Source organism: Heterodontus francisci, chromosome X, assembly GCF_036365525.1.
Source record: "Heterodontus francisci isolate sHetFra1 chromosome X, sHetFra1.hap1, whole genome shotgun sequence".
NCBI classification, from domain to species: domain Eukaryota; kingdom Metazoa; phylum Chordata; class Chondrichthyes; order Heterodontiformes; family Heterodontidae; genus Heterodontus; species Heterodontus francisci.
Genome location: NC_090421.1, coordinates 37,400,228 through 37,425,548, shown reverse-complemented (window position 1 = coordinate 37,425,548; position 25,321 = coordinate 37,400,228).

Genomic DNA, 25,321 nt, shown 5'->3' with positions numbered 1-25,321 from the left:
TCCGCACATACTGAAACACCTTCCCCACACACTGAGACCCCTTCCCCACACACTAAAACATCTTCCCCGCACACTGAAACACCTTCCCCACACACTGAAATACCATCACCACACACTGAAACACCTTTCCCACACACTGAAGCCCCTTCCACACACACTGAAACACCTTCCCCAAACACTGAAACCCCTTTCTCACACACTGAAACAGCTTCCCCACAAACTGAAACACCTTCCCCACACACTAGAACCCCTTCCCCACGCACTGAAAACCCTTCCCCACACACTGAAATAAATTCCCCACACACTGAAACACCTTCCGCAAACACTGAAACCCCTTCCGCACACATTGAAACACCTTCCCCACACACTGAAATACCATCACCACACACTGAAACACCTTTCCCACACACTGAAGCCCCTTCCAAACACACTGGAACCCTTCCCCACACACTGAAACACCTTCCCCAAACACTGAAACCCCTTTCCCACACACTGAAACAGCTTCCCCACAAACTGAAACCCCTTCGCCACACACTGAAACACCTTCCCCACACACTGAAACACATTCCCCACACACTGAAACACCTTCCCCACAAACGGTAACACCTTCCCCACACACTGAAACCCCTTCCCCACACACTGAAACACTTTCCCCACACACTGAAACTCCTTGCTCACAGACTGAAAACCATCCCCACACACTGAAACCCATCCCCACACACTGAAACACCTTCCCCACACACTGGAACCCCTTCCCCACGCACTGAAAACCCTTCCCCACACACTGAAACACCTTCCCCACTCTCTGAAACCCCATTACCACTCACTGCAACACATCCCCACAGACTGAAACAGCTTCCCCACACACTGAAACACTTCCCCAAACACTGAAACCCATTCACCACAAACTAAAACACATTCCCCACACACTGAAACCCCTTCCCCACACGCTGAAATGCCTTCCGCACACAATGAAACCCCTTCCGCACACACTGAAACAGCTTCCCCACAGACTGAAACCCCTTCCCCACACACTGAAACCCCTTCCGCACGTACTGAAAAACCTTCCCCACACACTGATACCCCTTCCTCACACACCGAAACCCCCTCCGCACACAGTGAAACCCTTCCCACACACTGAAACACCTTCCCCACACACTGAATCCCCTTCCCCACACACTGAAACACTTCTCCACACACTGAAACATATCCCCACACACTGAAACACATCCCCACACACTGAAGCGCATCCCCACGCGCTGAAACACCTTCCCCACACACTGAAACCCCTTCCCCACACACTGAAACACCTTCCCCACACACTGAAACACCTTCCCCACACACTGAAATCACATCCCCACACACTGAAACCCTTCCCCACACTCTGAAACCACTTCCCCACACACTGAAACACCTTCCCCACAAACGGGAACACCTTCCCCACACACTGAACCCCTTCCCCACACACTGAAACACCTTCCCCACACACTTAAACTCCTTCCTCACACACTGAAACCCATCCCCACACACTGAAACCCATCCCCACACACTGAGACCCCTTCCCCACACACTAAAACATCTTCCCCGCACACTGAAACACCTTCCCCACACACTGAAATACCATCACCACACACTGAAACACCTTTCCCACACACTGAAGCCCCTTCCACACACACTGGAACCCTTCCCCACACACTGAAACACCTTCCCCAAACACTGAAACCCCTTTCCCACACACTGAAACAGCTTCCCCACAAACTGAAACCACTTCGCCACACACTGAAACACCTTCCCCACACACTGAAACACATTCCCCACACACTGCAACACCTTCCCCACAAACGGTAACACCTTCCCCACACACTGAAACCCCTTCCCCACACACTGAAACACCTTCCCCACACACTGAAACTCCTTGCTCACAGACTGAAAACCATCCCCACACACTGAAACCCATCCCCACACACTGAAACACCTTCCCCACACACTGAAACCCTTCCCCACACACTGCAACACATCCCCACACACTGAAACACATCCCCACACACTGCAACACCTTCCCCACACACTGAGACCCCTTCCCCAGACACTGAAACATCTTCCCCGCACACTGAAACACTTTCCCCACACACTGAAATACCATCCCCACACACTGAAACACCTTTCCCACTCACTGAAACCACTTCCCCACACACTGAAACCCTTCCCCACACGCTGAAAAAAATTCCCCACACACTGAAACACTTCCCCACACACTGAAACACCTTCCCCACACACTGGAACCCCTTCCCCACGCACTGAAAACCCTTCCCCACACACTGAAATAAATTCCCCACACACTGAAACACCTTCCGCAAACACTGAAACCCCTTCCGCACACATTGAAACACCTTCCCCACACACTGAAATACCATCACCACACACTGAAACACCTTTCACACACACTGAAGCCCCTTCCAAACACACTGGAACCCTTCCCCACACACTGAAACACCTTCCCCAAACACTGAAACCCCTTTCCCACACACTGAAACAGCTTCCCCACAAACTGAAACCCCTTCGTCACACACTGAAACACCTTCCCCACACACTGAAACACATTCCCCACACACTGAAACACCTTCCCCACAAACGGTAACACCTTCCCCACACACTGAAACCCCTTCCCCACACACTGAAACACCTTCCCCACACACTGAAACTCCTTGCTCACAGACTGAAAACCATCCCCACACACTGAAACCCATCCCCACACACTGAAACACCTTCCCCACACACTGAAACCCTTCCCCACACACTGAAACACATCCCCACACACTGAAACATATCCCCACACACTGCAACACCTTCCCCACACACTGAGACCCCTTCCCCAGACACTAAAACATCTTCCCCGCACACTGAAACACTTTCCCCACACACTGAAATACCACCCCACACACTGAAACACCTTTCCCACTCACTGAAACCACTTCCCCACACACTGAAACCCTTCCCCACACGCTGAAAAAAATTCCCCACACACTGAAACACTTCCCCACACACTGAAACACCTTCCCCACACACTGGAACCCCTTCCCCACGCACTGAAAACCCTTCCCCACACACTGAAATAAATTCCCCACACACTGAAACACCTTCCGCAAACACTGAAACCCCTTCCGCACACATTGAAACACCTTCCCCACAGACTGACACCCTTCCCCACTCACTGCAACACATCCCCACACACTGAAACAGTTTCCCCATACACTGAAACCCTTCCCCAAACACTGAAACCCATTCACCACAAACTGAAACACATTCCCCACACACTGAAACCCCTTCCCCACACGCTGAAATGCCTTCCGCACACAATGAAACCCCTTCCGCACACACTGAAACAGCTTCCCCACAGACTGAAACCCCTTCCCCACACACTGAAATCCATTCCGCACATACTGAAACACCTTCCCCACACACTGATACCCCTTCCTCACACACCGAAACCCCCTCCGCACACAGTGAAACCCCTTCCCCACACACTGAAACACCTTCCCCACACACTGAAACTCCTTGCTCACAGACTGAAAACCATCCCCACACACTGAAACCCATCCCCACACACTGAAACACCTTCCCCACACACTGAAACCCTTCCCCACACACTGAAACACATCCCCACACACTGAAACACATCCCCACACACTGCAACACCTTCCCCACACACTGAAACCCCTTCCCCAGACACTAAAACATCTTCCCCGCACACTGAAACACTTTCCCCACACACTGAAATACCATCCCCACACACTGAAACACCTTCCCCACACACTGAAACCCTTCCCCACACGCTGAAAAAAATTCCCCACACACTGAAACACTTCCCCACACACTGAAACACCTTCCCCACACACTAGAACCCCTTCCCCACGCACTGAAAACCCTTCCCCACACACTGAAATAAATTCCCCACACACTGAAACACCTTCCGCAAACACTGAAACCCCTTCCGCACACATTGAAACACCTTCCCCACACACTGAAATACCATCACCACACACTGAAACACCTTTCCCACACACTGAAGCCCCTTCCAAACACACTGGAACCCTTCCCCACACACTGAAACACCTTCCCCAAACACTGAAACCCCTTTCCCACACACTGAAACAGCTTCCCCACAAACTGAAACCCCTTCGCCACACACTGAAACGCCTTCCCCACACACTGAAACACATTCCCCACACACTGAAACACCTTCCCCACAAACGGTAACACCTTCCCCACACACTGAAACCCCTTCCCCACACACTGAAATACCATCACCACACACTGAAACACCTTTCCCACACACTGAAGCCCCTTCCACACACACTGGAACCCTTCCCCACACACTGAAACACCTTCCCCAAACACTGAAACCCCTTTCCCACACACTGAAACAGCTTCCCCACAAACTGAAACCACTTCGCCACACACTGAAACACCTTCCCCACACACTTAAACTCCTTCCTCACACACTGAAACCCATCCCCAAACACTGAAACCCATCCCCACACACTGAGACCCCTTCCCCACACACTAAAACATCTTCCCCGCACACTGAAACACCTTCCCCACACACTGAAATACCATCACCACACACTGAAACACCTTTCCCACACACTGAAGCCCCTTCCACACACACTGGAACCCTTCCCCACACACTGAAACACCTTCCCCAAACACTGAAACCCCTTTCCCACACACTGAAACAGCTTCCCCACAAACTGAAACCACTTCGCCACACACTGAAACACCTTCCCCACACACTGAAACACATTCCCCACACACTGCAACACCTTCCCCACAAACGGTAACACCTTCCCCACACACTGAAACCCCTTCCCCACACACTGAAACACCTTCCCCACACACTGAAACTCCTTGCTCACAGACTGAAAACCATCCCCACACACTGAAACCCATCCCCACACACTGAAACACCTTCCCCACACACTGAAACCCTTCCCCACACACTGCAACACATCCCCACACACTGAAACACATCCCCACACACTGCAACACCTTCCCCACACACTGAGACCCCTTCCCCAGACACTGAAACATCTTCCCCGCACACTGAAACACTTTCCCCACACACTGAAATACCATCCCCACACACTGAAACACCTTTCCCACTCACTGAAACCACTTCCCCACACACTGAAACCCTTCCCCACACGCTGAAAAAAATTCCCCACACACTGAAACACTTCCCCACACACTGAAACACCTTCCCCACACACTGGAACCCCTTCCCCACGCACTGAAAACCCTTCCCCACACACTGAAATAAATTCCCCACACACTGAAACACCTTCCGCAAACACTGAAACCCCTTCCGCACACATTGAAACACCTTCCCCACACACTGAAATACCATCACCACACACTGAAACACCTTTCACACACACTGAAGCCCCTTCCAAACACACTGGAACCCTTCCCCACACACTGAAACACCTTCCCCAAACACTGAAACCCCTTTCCCACACACTGAAACAGCTTCCCCACAAACTGAAACCCCTTCGTCACACACTGAAACACCTTCCCCACACACTGAAACACATTCCCCACACACTGAAACACCTTCCCCACAAACGGTAACACCTTCCCCACACACTGAAACCCCTTCCCCACACACTGAAACACCTTCCCCACACACTGAAACTCCTTGCTCACAGACTGAAAACCATCCCCACACACTGAAACCCATCCCCACACACTGAAACACCTTCCCCACACACTGAAACCCTTCCCCACACACTGAAACACATCCCCACACACTGAAACATATCCCCACACACTGCAACACCTTCCCCACACACTGAGACCCCTTCCCCAGACACTAAAACATCTTCCCCGCACACTGAAACACTTTCCCCACACACTGAAATACCACCCCACACACTGAAACACCTTTCCCACTCACTGAAACCACTTCCCCACACACTGAAACCCTTCCCCACACGCTGAAAAAAATTCCCCACACACTGAAACACTTCCCCACACACTGAAACACCTTCCCCACACACTGGAACCCCTTCCCCACGCACTGAAAACCCTTCCCCACACACTGAAATAAATTCCCCACACACTGAAACACCTTCCGCAAACACTGAAACCCCTTCCGCACACATTGAAACACCTTCCCCACAGACTGACACCCTTCCCCACTCACTGCAACACATCCCCACACACTGAAACAGTTTCCCCATACACTGAAACCCTTCCCCAAACACTGAAACCCATTCACCACAAACTGAAACACATTCCCCACACACTGAAACCCCTTCCCCACACGCTGAAATGCCTTCCGCACACAATGAAACCCCTTCCGCACACACTGAAACAGCTTCCCCACAGACTGAAACCCCTTCCCCACACACTGAAATCCATTCCGCACATACTGAAACACCTTCCCCACACACTGATACCCCTTCCTCACACACCGAAACCCCCTCCGCACACAGTGAAACCCCTTCCCCACACACTGAAACACCTTCCCCACACACTGAAACTCCTTGCTCACAGACTGAAAACCATCCCCACACACTGAAACCCATCCCCACACACTGAAACACCTTCCCCACACACTGAAACCCTTCCCCACACACTGAAACACATCCCCACACACTGAAACACATCCCCACACACTGCAACACCTTCCCCACACACTGAGACCCCTTCCCCAGACACTAAAACATCTTCCCCGCACACTGAAACACTTTCCCCACACACTGAAATACCATCCCCACACACTGAAACACCTTCCCCACACACTGAAACCCTTCCCCACACGCTGAAAAAAATTCCCCACACACTGAAACACTTCCCCACACACTGAAACACCTTCCCCACACACTAGAACCCCTTCCCCACGCACTGAAAACCCTTCCCCACACACTGAAATAAATTCCCCACACACTGAAACACCTTCCGCAAACACTGAAACCCCTTCCGCACACATTGAAACACCTTCCCCACACACTGAAATACCATCACCACACACTGAAACACCTTTCCCACACACTGAAGCCCCTTCCAAACACACTGGAACCCTTCCCCACACACTGAAACACCTTCCCCAAACACTGAAACCCCTTTCCCACACACTGAAACAGCTTCCCCACAAACTGAAACCCCTTCGCCACACACTGAAACGCCTTCCCCACACACTGAAACACATTCCCCACACACTGAAACACCTTCCCCACAAACGGTAACACCTTCCCCACACACTGAAACCCCTTCCCCACACACTGAAACACCTTCCCCACACACTGAAACTCCTTGCTCACCGACTGAAAACCATCCCCACACACTGAAACCCATCCCCACACACTGAAACACCTTCCCCACACACTGAAACCCTTCCCCACACACTGAAACACATCCCCACACACTGAAACACATCCCCACACACTGCAACACCTTCCCCACACACTGAGACCCCTTCCCCAGACACTAAAACATCTTCCCCGCACACTGAAACACTTTCCCCACACACTGAAATACCACCCCACACACTGAAACACCTTTCCCACTCACTGAAACCACTTCCCCACACACTGAAACCCTTCCCCACACGCTGAAAAAAATTCCCCACACACTGAAACACTTCCCCACACACTGAAACACCTTCCCCACACACTGGAACCCCTTCCCCACGCACTGAAAACCCTTCCCCACACACTGAAATAAATTCCCCACACACTGAAACACCTTCCGCAAACACTGAAAGCCCTTCCGCACACATTGAAACACCTTCCCCACAGACTGACACCCTTCCCCACTCACTGCAACACATCCCCACACACTGAAACAGTTTCCCCATACACTGAAACCCTTCCCCAAACACTGAAACCCATTCACCACAAACTGAAACACATTCCCCACACACTGAAACCCCTTCCCCACACGCTGAAATGCCTTCCGCACACAATGAAACCCCTTCCGCACACACTGAAACAGCTTCCCCACAGACTGAAACCCCTTCCCCACACACTGAAATCCCTTCCGCACATACTGAAACACCTTCCCCACACACTGATACCCCTTCCTCACACACCGAAACCCCCTCCGCACACAGTGAAACCCTTCCCACACACTGAAACACCTTCCCCACACACTGAATCCCCTTCCCCACACACTGAAACCCTTCTCCACACACTGAAACATATCCCCACACACTGAAACACATCCCCACACACTGAAGCACATCCCCACGCGCTGAAACACCTTCCCCACACACTGAAACCCCTTCCCCACACACTGAAACACCTTCCCCACACACTGAAACACCTTCCCCACACACTGAAATCACATCCCCACACACTGAAACCCTTCCCCACACTCTGAAACCACTTCCCCACACACTGAAACACCTTCCCCACAAACGGGAACACCTTCCCCACACACTGAAACCCCTTCCCCACACACTGAAACACCTTCCCCACACACTTAAACTCCTTCCTCACACACTGAAACCCATCCCCACACACTGAAACCCATCCCCACACACTGAAAAACATCCCCACACACTGAAACACATCCCCACACACTGACACACCTTCTCCACACACTGAGACCCCTTCCCCACACACTAAAACATCTTCCCCGCACACTGAAACACCTTCCCCACACACTGAAATACCATCACCACACACTGAAACACCTTTCCCACACACTGAAGCCCCTTCCACACACACTGAAACACCTTCCCCAAACACTGAAACCCATTCACCACAAACTGAAACACATTCCCCACACACTGAAACCCCTTCCCCACACGCTGAAATGCCTTCCGCACACAATGAAACCCCTTCCGCACACACTGAAACAGCTTCCCCACAGACTGAAACCCCTTCCCCACACACTGAAATCCATTCCGCACATACTGAAACACCTTCCCCACACACTGATACCCCTTCCTCACACACCGAAACCCCCTCCGCACACAGTGAAACCCCTTCCCCACACACTGAAACACCTTCCCCACACACTGAAACTCCTTGCTCACAGACTGAAAACCATCCCCACACACTGAAACCCATCCCCACACACTGAAACACCTTCCCCACACACTGAAACCCTTCCCCACACACTGAAACACATCCCCACACACTGAAACACATCCCCACACACTGCAACACCTTCCCCACACACTGAGACCCCTTCCCCAGACACTAAAACATCTTCCCCGCACACTGAAACACTTTCCCCACACACTGAAATACCATCCCCACACACTGAAACACCTTCCCCACACACTGAAACCCTTCCCCACACGCTGAAAAAAATTCCCCACACACTGAAACACTTCCCCACACACTGAAACACCTTCCCCACACACTAGAACCCCTTCCCCACGCACTGAAAACCCTTCCCCACACACTGAAATAAATTCCCCACACACTGAAACACCTTCCGCAAACACTGAAACCCCTTCCGCACACATTGAAACACCTTCCCCACACACTGAAATACCATCACCACACACTGAAACACCTTTCCCACACACTGAAGCCCCTTCCAAACACACTGGAACCCTTCCCCACACACTGAAACACCTTCCCCAAACACTGAAACCCCTTTCCCACACACTGAAACAGCTTCCCCACAAACTGAAACCCCTTCGCCACACACTGAAACGCCTTCCCCACACACTGAAACACATTCCCCACACACTGAAACACCTTCCCCACAAACGGTAACACCTTCCCCACACACTGAAACCCCTTCCCCACACACTGAAACACCTTCCCCACACACTGAAACTCCTTGCTCACCGACTGAAAACCATCCCCACACACTGAAACCCATCCCCACACACTGAAACACCTTCCCCACACACTGAAACCCTTCCCCACACACTGAAACACATCCCCACACACTGAAACACATCCCCACACACTGCAACACCTTCCCCACACACTGAGACCCCTTCCCCAGACACTAAAACATCTTCCCCGCACACTGAAACACTTTCCCCACACACTGAAATACCACCCCACACACTGAAACACCTTTCCCACTCACTGAAACCACTTCCCCACACACTGAAACCCTTCCCCACACGCTGAAAAAAATTCCCCACACACTGAAACACTTCCCCACACACTGAAACACCTTCCCCACACACTGGAACCCCTTCCCCACGCACTGAAAACCCTTCCCCACACACTGAAATAAATTCCCCACACACTGAAACACCTTCCGCAAACACTGAAAGCCCTTCCGCACACATTGAAACACCTTCCCCACAGACTGACACCCTTCCCCACTCACTGCAACACATCCCCACACACTGAAACAGTTTCCCCATACACTGAAACCCTTCCCCAAACACTGAAACCCATTCACCACAAACTGAAACACATTCCCCACACACTGAAACCCCTTCCCCACACGCTGAAATGCCTTCCGCACACAATGAAACCCCTTCCGCACACACTGAAACAGCTTCCCCACAGACTGAAACCCCTTCCCCACACACTGAAATCCCTTCCGCACATACTGAAACACCTTCCCCACACACTGATACCCCTTCCTCACACACCGAAACCCCCTCCGCACACAGTGAAACCCTTCCCACACACTGAAACACCTTCCCCACACACTGAATCCCCTTCCCCACACACTGAAACCCTTCTCCACACACTGAAACATATCCCCACACACTGAAACACATCCCCACACACTGAAGCACATCCCCACGCGCTGAAACACCTTCCCCACACACTGAAACCCCTTCCCCACACACTGAAACACCTTCCCCACACACTGAAACACCTTCCCCACACACTGAAATCACATCCCCACACACTGAAACCCTTCCCCACACTCTGAAACCACTTCCCCACACACTGAAACACCTTCCCCACAAACGGGAACACCTTCCCCACACACTGAAACCCCTTCCCCACACACTGAAACACCTTCCCCACACACTTAAACTCCTTCCTCACACACTGAAACCCATCCCCACACACTGAAACCCATCCCCACACACTGAAAAACATCCCCACACACTGAAACACATCCCCACACACTGACACACCTTCTCCACACACTGAGACCCCTTCCCCACACACTAAAACATCTTCCCCGCACACTGAAACACCTTCCCCACACACTGAAATACCATCACCACACACTGAAACACCTTTCCCACACACTGAAGCCCCTTCCACACACACTGAAACACCTTCCCCAAACACTGAAACCCCTTTCTCACACACTGAAACAGCTTCCCCACAAACTGAAACCCCTTCGCCACTCACTGAAACACCTTCCCCACACACTGAAACACATTCCCCACACACTGAAACACCTTCCCCACAAACGGTAACACCTTCCCCACACACTGAAACCCCTTCCCCACACACTGAAACACCTTCCCCACATACTGAAACTCCTTGCTCACAGACTGAAAACCATCCCCACACACTGAAACCCATCCCCACACACTGAAACACCTTCCCCACACACTGAAACCCTTCCCCACACACTGAAACACATCCCCACACACTGAAACACATCCCCACACACTGCAACACCTTCCCCACACACTGAGACCCCTTCCCCACACACTAAAACATCTTCCCCGCACACTGAAACACTTTCCCCACACACTGAAATACCATCCCCACACACTGAAACACCTTTCCCACACACTGAAACCCCTTCCCCACACACTGGAACCCTTCCCCACACATTGAAACACCTTCCCCAAACACTGAAACCCCTTCCCCACACACTGAAACAGCTTCCCCACAAACTGAAACCCCTTCCCCACACACTGAAACACCTTCCCCACACACTGAAATAAATTCCCCACACACTGAAACACCTTCCTCAAACACTGAAATCCTTACCGCACACACTGCAACAGCTTCCCCACAGACTGACACCCTTCCCCACACACTGAAACCCCTTCCCCACACAATGAAACCCTTCCCCACACACTGAAACCCCTTCCCCACACACTGAAACACCTTCTCCACACACTGAAACACCTTCCCCACACACTGAAACCCCTTCCCCATACACTGAAACAACTTCCCCACACACCGAAACCCCTTCCCCACACACGGAAACCCCTTCCAAGCACACTGAAACACCTTCCCCGCACACTGAAACCCCTTCCTCACACACCGAAACCCCTTCCCCACACACTGAAACACCTTCGCACACACTGAAACCCCATCCGCACACATTGAAACCCGTCCCCACACTCTGAAACCCATCCCCGCACACTGAAACCCCTTCCCCACACACTGAAACCCCTTCCCCACACTCTGAAACACCTTCCCCACACACAGAAACACATTCCCCACACACTGGAACACCTTCAACACACACTGAAACCCATCCCCACACACTGAAACCCATCCCCACACACTGAAGCACCTTCCCCACACACTGAAACCCCTTCCCCACACACAGAAACCCCTTCCACACACACAGAAAACCTTCCCCACACACTGAAACACCTTCCCCACACACTGAAACACATCCCCACACACTGAAACCCCTGCCCCACACACTGAAACACCTTCCCCACACACTTAAACTCCTTCCTCACACACTGAAACCCATCCCCACACACTGAAAACCATCCCCACACACTGAAAAACATCCCCACACACTAAAACCCATCCCCACACACTGAAACCCCTTCCCCACACACTGAAACACCATCCCCACAAACTGAAACCCTTCCCCACACACTGAAAACAATTCCCCACACACTGAAACACTTCCCCACACACTGAAACACCTTCCCCACACACTGGAACCCCTTCCCCACGCACTGAAAACCCTTCCCCACACACCGAAACACCTTCCCCACACTCTGAAACCCCATTACCACACACTGCAACACATCCCCACACACTGAAACACATTCCCCACACACTGAAACCCTTCGCCAAACACTGAAACCCATCCCCACACACTGAAACCCCTTCCCCACACACTGAAAACCCCTTTCCCACACACTGAAACAGCTTCCCCACAAACTGAAACCACTTCGCCACACACTGAAACACCTTCCCCACACACTGAAACACATTCCCCACACACTGCAACACCTTCCCCACAAACGGTAACACCTTCCCCACACACTGAAACCCCTTCCCCACACACTGAAACACCTTCCCCACACACTGAAACTCCTTGCTCACAGACTGAAAACCATCCCCACACACTGAAACCCATCCCCACACACTGAAACACCTTCCCCACACACTGAAACCCTTCCCCACACACTGCAACACATCCCCACACACTGAAACACATCCCCACACACTGCAACACCTTCCCCACACACTGAGACCCCTTCCCCAGACACTGAAACATCTTCCCCGCACACTGAAACACTTTCCCCACACACTGAAATACCATCCCCACACACTGAAACACCTTTCCCACTCACTGAAACCACTTCCCCACACACTGAAACCCTTCCCCACACGCTGAAAAAAATTCCCCACACACTGAAACACTTCCCCACACACTGAAACACCTTCCCCACACACTGGAACCCCTTCCCCACGCACTGAAAACCCTTCCCCACACACTGAAATAAATTCCCCACACACTGAAACACCTTCCGCAAACACTGAAACCCCTTCCGCACACATTGAAACACCTTCCCCACACACTGAAATACCATCACCACACACTGAAACACCTTTCCCACACACTGAAGCCCCTTCCAAACACACTGGAACCCTTCCCCACACACTGAAACACCTTCCCCAAACACTGAAACCCCTTTCCCACACACTGAAACAGCTTCCCCACAAACTGAAACCCCTTCCCCACACACTGAAATCCCTTCCGCACATACTGAAACACCTTCCCCACACACTGATACCCCTTCCTCACACACCGAAACCCCCTCCGCACACAGTGAAACGCCTTCCCCACACACTGAAACACCTTCCCCACACACTGAAACTCCTTGCTCACAGACTGAAAACCATCCCCACACACTGAAACCCATCCCCACACACTGAAACACCTTCCCCACACACTGAAACCCTTCCCCACACACTGAAACACATCCCCACACACTGAAACACATCCCCACACACTGCAACACCTTCCCCACACACTGAGACCCCTTCCCCAGACACTAAAACACCTTCCCCGCACACTGAAACACTTTCCCCACACACTGAAATACCATCCCCACACACTGAAACACCTTCCCCACACACTGAAACCCTTCCCCACACGCTGAAAAAAATTCCCCACACACTGAAACACTTCCCCACACACTGAAACACCTTCCCCACACACTAGAACCCCTTCCCCACGCACTGAAAACCCTTCCCCACACACTGAAATAAATTCCCCACACACTGAAACACCTTCCGCAAACACTGAAACCCCTTCCGCACACATTGAAACACCTTCCCCACACACTGAAATACCATCACCACACACTGAAACACCTTTCCCACACACTGAAGCCCCTTCCAAACACACTGGAACCCTTCCCCACACACTGAAACACCTTCCCCAAACACTGAAACCCCTTTCCCACACACTGAAACAGCTTCCCCACAAACTGAAACCCCTTCGCCACACACTGAAACGCCTTCCCCACACACTGAAACACATTCCCCACACACTGAAACACCTTCCCCACAAACGGTAACACCTTCCCCACACACTGAAACCCCTTCCCCACACACTGAAACACCTTCCCCACACACTGAAACTCCTTGCTCACCGACTGAAAACCATCCCCACACACTGAAACCCATCCCCACACACTGAAACACCTTCCCCACACACTGAAACCCTTCCCCACACACTGAAACACATCCCCACACACTGAAACACATCCCCACACACTGCAACACCTTCCCCACACACTGAGACCCCTTCCCCAGACACTAAAACATCTTCCCCGCACACTGAAACACTTTCCCCACACACTGAAATACCACCCCACACACTGAAACACCTTTCCCACTCACTGAAACCACTTCCCCACACACTGAAACCCTTCCCCACACGCTGAAAAAAATTCCCCACACACTGAAACACTTCCCCACACACTGAAACACCTTCCCCACACACTGGAACCCCTTCCCCACGCACTGAAAACCCTTCCCCACACACTGAAATAAATTCCCCACACACTGAAACACCTTCCGCAAACACTGAAACCCCTTCCGCACACATTGAAACACCTTCCCCACAGACTGACACCCTTCCCCACTCACTGCAACACATCCCCACACACTGAAACAGTTTCCCCATACACTGAAACCCTTCCCCAAACACTGAAACCCATTCACCACAAACTGAAACACATTCCCCACACACTGAAACCCCTTCCCCACACGCTGAAATGCCTTCCGCACACAATGAAACCCCTTCCGCACACACTGAAACAGCTTCCCCACAGACTGAAACCCCTTCCCCACACACTGAAATCCCTTCCGCACATACTGAAACACCTTCCCCACACACTGATACCCCTTCCTCACACACCGAAACCCCCTCCGCACACAGTGAAACCCTTCCCACACACTGAAACACCTTCCCCACACACTGAATCCCCTTCCCCACACACTGAAACCCTTCTCCACACACTGAAACATATCCCCACACACTGAAACACATCCCCACACACTGAAGCACATCCCCACGCGCTGAAACACCTTCCCCACACACTGAAACCCCTTCCCCACACACTGAAACCCATTCACCACAAACTGAAACACATTCCCCACACACTGAAACCCCTTCCCCACACGCTGAAATGCCTTCCGCACACAATGAAACCCCTTCCGCACACACTGAAACAGCTTCCCCACAGACTGAAACCCCTTCCCCACACACTGAAATCCCTTCCGCACATACTGAAACACCTTCCCCACACACTGATACCCCTTCCTCACACACCGAAACCCCCTCCGCACACAGTGAAACCCTTCCCACACACTGAAACACCTTCCCCACACACTGAATCCCCTTCCCCACACACTGAAACCCTTCTCCACACACTGAAACATATCCCCACACACTGAAACACATCCCCACACACTGAAGCACATCCCCACGCGCTGAAACACCTTCCCCACACACTGAAACCCCTTCCCCACACACTGAAACACCTTCCCCACACACTGAAACACCTTCCCCACACACTGAAATCACATCCCCACATACTGAAACCCTTCCCCACACTCTGAAACCACTTCCCCACACACTGAAACACCTTCCCCACAAACGGGAACACCTTCCCCACACACTGAAACCCCTTCCCCACACACTGAAACACCTTCCCCACACACTTAAACTCCTTCCTCACACACTGAAACCCATCCCCACACACTGAAACCCATCCCCACACACTGAAAAACATCCCCACACACTGAAACACATCCCCACACACTGACACACCTTCTCCACACACTGAGACCCCTTCCCCACACACTAAAACATCTTCCCCGCACACTGAAACACCTTCCCCACACACTGAAATACCATCACCACACACTGAAACACCTTTCCCACACACTGAAGCCCCTTCCACACACACTGAAACACCTTCCCCAAACACTGAAACCCCTTTCTCACAGACTGAAACAGCTTCCCCACAAACTGAAACCCCTTCGCCACTCACTGAAACACCTTCCCCACACACTGAAACACATTCCCCACACACTGAAACACCTTCCCCACAAACGGTAACACCTTCCCCACACACTGAAACCCCTTCCCCACACACTGAAACACCTTCCCCACACACTGAAACTCCTTGCTCACAGACTGAAAACCATCCCCACACACTAAAACCCATCCCCACACACTGAAACACCTTCCCCACACACTGAAACACATCCCCACACACTGAAACACATCCCCACACACTGCAACACCTTCCCCACACACTGAGACCCCTTCCCCACACACTAAAACATCTTCCCCGCACACTGAAACACTTTCCCCACACACTGAAATACCATCCCCACACACTGAAACACCTTTCCCACACACTGAAACCCCTTCCCCACACACTGGAACCCTTCCCCACGCACTGAAACACCTTCCCCAAACACTGAAACCCCTTCCCCACACACTGAAACAGCTTCCCCACAAACTGAAACCCCTTCCCCACACACTGAAACACCTTCCCCACACACTGAAATAAATTCCCCACACACAGAAACACCTTCCTCAAACACTGAAACCCTTACCGCACACACTGCAAAAGCTTCCCCACAGACTGACACCCTTCCCCACACACTGAAACCCCTTCCCCACACAATGAAACCCTTCCCCACACACTGAAACCCCTTCCCCACACACTGAAACACCTTCTCCACACACTGAAACACCTTCCCCACACACTGAAACCCCTTCCCCATAGACTGAAACAACTTCCCCACACACCGAAACCCCTTCCCCACACACGGAAACCCCTTCCAAGCACACTGAAACACCTTCCCCGCACACTGAAACCCCTTCCCCACACACCAAAACCCCTTCCCCACACACTGAAACACCTTCGCACACACTGAAACCCCTTCCGCACACATTGAAACCCGTCCCCACACTCTGAAACCCATCCCCGCACACTGAAACCCCTTCCCCACACACTGAAACCCCTTCCCCACACTCTGAAACACCTTCCCCACACACAGAAACACATTCCCCACACACTGGAACACCTTCAACACACACTGAAACCCATCCCCACACACTGAAACCCATCCCCACACACTGAAGCACCTTCCCCACACACTGAAACCCCTTCCCCACACACAGAAACCCCTTCCCCACACACAGAAAACCTTCCCCACACACTGAAACACCTTCCCCACACACTGAAACACATCCCCACACACTGAAACCCCTTCCCCACACACTGAAACACCTTCCCCACACACTTAAACTCCTTCCTCACACACTGAAACCCATCCCCACACACTGAAAACCATCCCCACACACTGAAAAACATCCCCACACACTAAAACCCATCCCCACACACTGAAACCCCTTCCCCACACGCTGAAACACCATCCCCACAAACTGAAACCCTTCCCCACACACTGAAAACAATTCCCCACTCACTGAAACACTTCCCCACACACTGAAACACCTTCCCCACACACTGGAACCCCTTCCCCACGCACTGAAAACCCTTCCCCACACACCAAAACACCTTCCCCACACTCTGAAACCCCATTACCACACACTGCAACACATCCCCACACACTGAAACACCTTCCCCACACACTGAAACCCTTCGCCAAACACTGAAACCCATCCCCACACACTGAAACCCCTTCCCCACACACTGAAAACCCCTTCCCCACACTCTGAAACACCTTCCCCACACACTGAAAAAAATTCCCCACACACTGAAACACTTCCCCACACACTGAAACACCTTCCCCACACACTGGAACCCCTTCCCCACTCACTGAAAACCCTTCCCCACACACTGAAACACCTTCCCCACACTCTGAAACCCCATCACCACTCACTGCAACACATCCCCACACACTGAAACAGCTTCCCCACACACTGAAACCCTTCCCCAAACACTGAAACCCATTCACCACAAACTGAAACATATTCCCCACACACTGAAACCCCTTCCTCACACGCTGAAATGCCTTCCGCACACAATGAAACCCCTTCCGCACACACTGAAACAGCTTCCCCACAGACTGAAACCCCTTCCCCACACACTGAAACCCCTTCCGCACATACTGAAACACCTTCCCCACACACTGATACCCCTTCCTCACACACCGAAACCCCCTCCGCACACAGTGAAACCCTTCCCACACACTGAAACACCTTCCCCACACACTGAATCCCCTTCCCCACACACTGAAACCCTTCTCCACACACTGAAACATATCCCCACACACTGAAACACATCCCCACACACTGAAGCACATCCCCACGCGCTGAAACACCTTCCCCACACACTGAAACCCCTTCCCCACACACTGAAACACCTTCCCCACACACTGAAACACCTTCCCCACACACTGGAAACACATCCCCACACTGTGAAGCACATCCCCACGCGCTGAAACACCTTCCCCACACACTGAAACCCCTTCCCCGCACACTGAAACACTTCCCCAAACACTGAAACGCATTCACCACACACTGAAACACATTCCCCACACACTGAAACCCCTTCTCCACACACTGAAACGCCTTCCGCACACACTGAAACCCCTTCCGAACACACGGAACCACCTTCCCCACACATTGAAACACCTTCCCAACACAATGAAAGCCCTTCCCCACACACTGAAACCCCTTCCGCACACAGTGAAACCCTTCCACACACACTGAAACTCCTTCCCCACACACTGAAGCACATCCCCACACACTGAAACCCCTTCCGCACTAACTGAAACACCTTCGCCACACACTGAAACACCTTCCCCACACACTGAAACCCCTTCAGCTCACAGTGAAACCCTTCCCCACACACTGAAACACATCCCCACACATTGAAACACCTTCCCCACACACTGAAACCCCTTCCGCACACACTGAAACACCTTCCGCACACACTGAAACACCTTCCCCACACACTGAAACACCTTCCCCACACACTGAAACCCATCCCCACACACTGAAACACCTTCCCCACACACTGAAACACATCCCCACACACTGAAACAGATCCCCACACACTGAAGCACATCCACACGCACTGAAACACCTGCCCCACACACTGAAACCCCTTCCCCACACACTGAAACACATTCCCCACACACGGAAATCACATCCATACACATTGAAACCCTTCCCCACACTTTGAAACGACTTCCCCACACACTGAAACACCTTCCTCACAAACTGTAACACCTGCCCCACACACTGAAACCCCTTCCGCACACAATGAAACCCATCCCCACAAACTGACACCCATCCCCACACACTGAAACCCCTTCCCCACACACTGAAACCTCTTCCCCACACACTGAAAAACCTTCCCCACACTCGGAAACTCCTTCCTCACACACTGAAACCCATCCCCACACACTGAAACCCATCCCCACACACTGAAACCCATCCCCACACAATGAAACACCTTCCCCACACACTGAGACCCCTTCCCCACACACTAATACATCTTCCCCACACACTGAAACACATTCCCCATACACTGAAGTACCATCCCCACACACTGAAACACCTTTCCCACACACTGAAACACCTTCCCCACACACTGGAACCCCTTCCCCACGCACTGAAAACCCTTCCCCACACACCGAAACACCTTCCCCACACTCTGAAACCCCATTACCACACACTGCAACACATCCCCACACACTGAAACACCTTCCCCACACACTGAAACCCTTCGCCAAACACTGAAACCCATCCCCACACACTGAAACCCCTTCCCCACACACTGAAAACCCCTTCCCCACACTCTGAAACACCTTCCCCACACACTGAAAAAAATTCCCCACACACTGAAACACTTCCCCACACACTGAAACACCTTCCCCACACACTGGAACCCCTTCCCCACTCACTGAAAACCCTTCCCCACACACTGAAACACCTTCCCCACACTCTGAAACCCCATCACCACTCACTGCAACACATCCCCACACACTGAAACAGCTTCCCCACACACTGAAACCCTTCCCCAAACACTGAAACCCATTCACCACAAACTGAAACATATTCCCCACACACTGAAACCCCTTCCTCACACGCTGAAATGCCTTCCGCACACAATGAAACCCCTTCCGCACACACTGAAACAGCTTCCCCACAGACTGAAACCCCTTCCCCACACACTGAAACCCCTTCCGCACATACTGAAACACCTTCCCCACACACTGATACCCCTTCCTCACACACCGAAACCCCCTCCGCACACAGTGAAACCCTTCCCACACACTGAAACACCTTCCCCACACACTGAATCCCCTTCCCCACACACTGAAACCCTTCTCCACACACTGAAACATATCCCCACACACTGAAACACATCCCCACACACTGAAGCACATCCCCACGCGCTGAAACACCTTCCCCACACACTGAAACCCCTTCCCCACACACTGAAACACCTTCCCCACACACTGAAACACCTTCCCCACACACTGGAAACACATCCCCACACTGTGAAGCACATCCCCACGCGCTGAAACACCTTCCCCACACACTGAAACCCCTTCCCCACGCGCTGAAACACTTCCCCAAACACTGAAACGCATTCACCACACACTGAAACACATTCCCCACACACTGAAACCCCTTCTCCACACACTGAAACGCCTTCCGCACACACTGAAACCCCTTCCGAACACACGGAACCACCTTCCCCACACATTGAAACACCTTCCCAACACAATGAAAGCCCTTCCCCACACACTGAAACCCCTTCCGCACACAGTGAAACCCTTCCACACACACTGAAACTCCTTCCCCACACACTGAAGCACATCCCCACACACTGAAACCCCTTCCGCACTAACTGAAACACCTTCGCCACACACTGAAACACCTTCCCCACACACTGAAACCCCTTCAGCTCACAGTGAAACCCTTCCCCACACACTGAAACACATCCCCACACATTGAAACACCTTCCCCACACACTGAAACCCCTTCCGCACACACTGAAACACCTTCCGCACACACTGAAACACCTTCCCCACACACTGAAACACCTTCCCCACACACTGAAACCCATCCCCACACACTGAAACACCTTCCCCACACACTGAAACACATCCCCACACACTGAAACAGATCCCCACACACTGAAGCACATCCACACGCACTGAAACACCTGCCCCACACACTGAAACCCCTTCCCCACACACTGAAACTCCTTCCCCACACACTGAAACACATTCCCCACACACGGAAATCACATCCATACACATTGAAACCCTTCCCCACACTTTGAAACGACTTCCCCACACACTGAAACACCTTCCTCACAAACTGTAACACCTGCCCCACACACTGAAACCCCTTCCGCACACAATGAAACCCATCCCCACAAACTGACACCCATCCCCACACACTGAAACCCCTTCCCCACACACTGAAACCTCTTCCCCACACACTGAAAAACCTTCCCCACACTCGGAAACTCCTTCCTCACACACTGAAACCCATCCCCACACACTGAAACCCATCCCCACACACTGAAACCCATCCCCACACACTGAAACACCTTCCCCACACACTGAGACCCCTTCCCCACACACTAATACATCTTCCCCACACACTGAAACACATTCCCCATACACTGAAGTACCATCCCCACACACTGAAACACCTTTCCCACACACTGAAACCCCTTACCCACGCACTGGATCCCTTCCCCACACCCTGAAACACCTTCCCCAAACACGGAAACCCCTTCCCCACACACTGAAACAGCTTCCCCACACACTGAAACACATTCCCCACACACTGAAACACCTTCCCCACACACTGAAACCCCTTCTGCACACACTTAAACACCTTCCCCACACAAAGAAACCATTCCCCACACACTGAAACCCCTTCCCCACACACTGAAACACCATCTCCACACACTGAAACACCTTCCCCACACACTGAAACGCCTTCTGCACACACTGGAACACCTTACCCACACACCGAAACCCCTTCCCCACACACCGAAGCCCTTCCCCACGCACTGAAACCCCTTCCCCACAAACTGAAACCCTTTTCCGCACACACTGAAACCCATCCCCACACTCCGAGACCCATCCCCACACACTGAAACCCCTTCCCCACACACTGAAACCCCTTCCCCACACTCTGAAACACCTTCCCCACTCACTGAAACACCTTCCCCGCACACTGAAACACTTCCCCAAACACTGAAACCCATTCACCACACACTGAAACACATTCCCCACACACTGAAAGCCTTCCAAACACACTGAAACACACTCCCCACACACTGAAACCCCTTCCCCACACACTGAAACCCCTTCCCCACACACGGAAACGCCTTCCGCACACACTGAAACCCCTTCCGCACACACTGAACAACCTTCCCCACACATTGAAACACCTTCCCAACACAATGAAACCCCTTCCGCACATACTGAAACACCTTCCCCACACACTGAAACCCCTTCCCCACACACTGAAACCCCTTCCGCACACAGTGAAACCCTTCCACACACACTGAAACACCTTCGCCACACACTGAAACACCTTCCCCACACACTGAAACCCCTTCAGCTCACAGTGAAACCCTTCCCCACACACTGAAACACATCCCCACACATTGAAACACCTTCCCCACACACCGAAACCCCTTCCCCACACACGGAAACCCCTTCCAAACACACTGAAACACCTTCCCCACACACTGAAACCCTTCCCCACACACTGAAACACAATCCCCACACACTGAAACACTTCCCCACACACTGAAACTCCTTCCCCACACACTGCAACCCATTCCGCACACAGTGAAACTCTTCCCCACACACTGAAACACTTTCCCCACACACTGAAACACATCCCCACAAACTGAAACCCCTTCCCCACACACTGAAACACATCCCCACACACTGAAACCCCTTCCACACACTCTGAAACACCTTCCCCACACACTGAAACATCTTCCCCACACACTGAAACGCCTTCCCCACACACTGAAACCCCTTCCCCACACACTGAAACACATCCCCACACACTGAAACACCTTCCCCACACACTGAAACACCTTCCCCACACACTGAAACCCATCCCCACACACTGAAACTCCTTCCCCACACACTGAAACACATCCCCACACACTGAAACAGATCCCCACACACTGAAGCACATCCACACGCACTGAAGCACCTTCCCCACACACTGAAACCCCTTCGCCACACACTGCAACACATTCCCCACACACGGAAATCACATCCCCACACACTGAAACCCCTTCCCCACACACTGAAACACATCCCCACACACTGAAACCCCTTCCCCACACACTGAAACACCTTCCCCACGCACTGAAAACCCTTCCGCACACACTGAAACCCCTTCCGCACACAGAGAAACCCATCCCCACACACTGAAACCCCTTCCCCTCACACTGAAATGCATCCCCACACACTGAAACCCATCCCCACACACTAAAACCCCTTCCCCACACACTGAAGCACATCCCCACGCGCTGAAACACCTTCCCCACACACGGAAACCCCTTCCCCGCACACTGAAACACTTCCCCAAACACTGAAACCCATTCACCACACACTGAAACACATTCCCCACACACTGAAAGCCTTCCAAACACACTGAAACACATTCCCCACACACTGAAACCCCTTCCCCACACACTGAAACCCCTTCCCCACACACTGAAACGCCTTCCGCACACACTGAAACCCCTTCCGCACACATTGAACCACCTTCCCCACACATTGAAACACCTTCCCAACACAATGAAACCCCTTCCGCACATACTGAAATAACTTCCCCACACACTGAAACCCCTTCCCCACACACTGAAACCCCTTCCGCACACAGTGAAACCCTTCCACACACACTGAAACTCCTTCCCCACACACTGAAGCACATCCCCACACACTGAAACCCCTTCCGCACTAACTGAAACACCTTCGCCACACACTGAAACACCTTCCCCACACACTGAAACCCCTTCGGCTCACAGTGAAACCCTTCCCCACACACTGAAACACATCCCCACACATTGAAACACCTTCCCCACACACTGAAACCCCTTCCGCACACACTGAAACACCTTCCGCACACACTGAAACACCTTCCCCACACACTGAAACACCTTCCCCACACACTGAAACCCATCCCCACACACTGAAACTCCTTCCCCACACACTGAAACACATCCCCACACACTGAAACAGATCCCCACACACTGAAGCACATCCACACGCACTGAAACACCTTCCCCACACACTGAAACCCCTTCGCCACACACTGCAACACATTCCCCACACACGGAAATCACATCCCCACACACTGAAACCCTTCCCCACACTTTGAAACGACTTCCCCACACACTGAAACACCTTCCCCACAAACTGTAACACCTTCCCCACACACTGAAACCCCTTCCGCACACAATGAAACACATCCCCACACACTGAAACCCCTTCCACACACACTGAAACACATCCCCACACATTGAAACCCCTTCCCCACACACTGAAACACCTTCCCCACGCACTGAAACCCCTTCCCCACACACTGATACCCCTTCCGCAAACAGAGAAACCCATCCCCACACACTGAAACCCCTTCCCCA